Raw genomic sequence first — 1,788 nt, forward strand, 5'->3', positions numbered from 1 at the left:
CTAGATGGTAGGATTATCAGTATTTTTTCTAAATTTTCTTATACTTTTACAATGATTTTTAAAGCTTGACTATTAACATACAATTGAAACAAAGTTTGCTAATCTACTATTTACATAGAAATTACCACTGAAATCTCTTTGGCAGATTATAAATAGTAGGGTGTTTCAAAATACTTTTAAAATCCAAAGACTGAAGTTCCACACAGTCTGGAAGAAAAAAGAGCTTTAACATATGTCAAACCCTCTAATTAATCCCCAGTACCCAGAAAAGTACGTGGAACACAGTAGTGATTAACTAGCTCAGTGTTTATTAAAAGTGGCGTAGGCACATAATTTAACCAAAAAATTGGAAATAATAATTTCATTTTTTTCCTGTATAAGGGGAAAATTCTCTGCCTACCTCTTCTATTTCTGTATTAAATAATACTTAAGAGACCAAAAATTGAAACAAACTCAAATCTGAAAATACTTTTACTAGAGATAACCCAAGATGAGTAAAATGAAGTCTAAAACTACATGCCTGGGTAGTCAGGCCTACTGTAAGGGGACTGAGTAAGAATGAATTTTTCCAGAATTACTACGGAAAAAAATGTATGGATTTTCTGGAATTCTCTCAATTCCTACCCAGACACAACTTTTACAAAGGTTGTGGATTAAAAACAAGATAACAACAACAACGAAGGGTTGTGGATTGTTTTGAGGAAGCAGTGTTGGCCTGAGGAGAAGTTAAGTGGCAGCTGTAATTTGAGGACCTATGAGCAAACTGGAGTTGAAGATCTCTATAAATACTGCCAAGTTCTATTCTTTAGATGTACCCCGTTACGAAATATTTCTGCAGTCACCTGTCACTATGGGAAAAATTTCACCACTGTTTCTTTTCGTCTTGAAAAACTCAAGTCTTTAAAAATTACAGTGAAACTGTAGACACACAGTGGCCTGCAGGAGGACACTTCCTGGTAAGGAAGGCTAAGACCTGAACCTAGAAGAGGCTTTTCCAGAAGCCAATTTGTGAAAATAACACTAATTGTGCCTACTTCAGTTTTGCACAGCACCAACTTCGAGGATAGTCTTGTGGACTAGTCCAACCCAATATTGTTGTAATTGTTAATATTTACTAAATTCTGTGCAATTATCTCAATCATCTTTGGGAACTGGACTGAAATGAAGAAAATACTCTTTGCTGATCACTTTGGAGGGGGGCAACTTATTAAACTCTTAACCTGAAAATAAACAAAATGAATTATATTGAGAAGGAATTTATTTCTCTGAATAAGTTGTTATTTTGAAAAATAAACCCTCTGAAAGAAATAAATACTATGTCAGTGGATTTTTTTAATATATCTTTTTATATTGTGAGGAAACCTAATTAATTTGTTGCCATCTGTGTTTGTCATGAGATAGTACTTTTCTAATCATTCTACACAGAAGAAACCAGGATTTGGTAATAGGAATTTTAGTTAATTTGTTTTGTGCACTTAAAACAATTTTTCTTTCTTATTTTTAAGTAGGCTCCATACCGTAGTGTGGAGCCCAACATGGGGCTTGAACTCAAAAACCCTGAGATCAAAACCCCAGCTGAGATCAAGAGTGGAATACTTAACCAACTGAGCCATCCAGGTACCCCTGTTTTGTGTACTTCTTAAGTTGCTCAGGAACACCAAAATTCGCTGTATCAGATACTTTATTATTTTTGTATCAGAGAATGGAAGGAGTTGATAATAACTTTTCACACAATTTTGTAAAAGAGCCAGGTTGAAAAAAATACAGTATAAATAAAAGTAATATACA

General features: G+C 33.9%; 1 non-coding gene across 1 annotated transcript; it reads left to right on the top strand.

Moving 5' to 3' along the window:
* Positions 1 to 1,121: 1,121 nt before the first annotated feature.
* On the top strand, positions 1,122 to 1,190 carry LOC116878151. The gene has a single exon (XR_004384783.1). It is a non-coding gene; the product is annotated as a small nucleolar RNA SNORD2 (small nucleolar RNA).
* Positions 1,191 to 1,788: the final 598 nt, after the last annotated feature.

This window comes from Lontra canadensis, unplaced genomic scaffold, assembly GCF_010015895.1.
Source record: "Lontra canadensis isolate GAN:19392208 unplaced genomic scaffold, GSC_riverotter_1.0 scaffold55, whole genome shotgun sequence".
In the NCBI taxonomy this organism is placed as follows: domain Eukaryota; kingdom Metazoa; phylum Chordata; class Mammalia; order Carnivora; family Mustelidae; genus Lontra; species Lontra canadensis.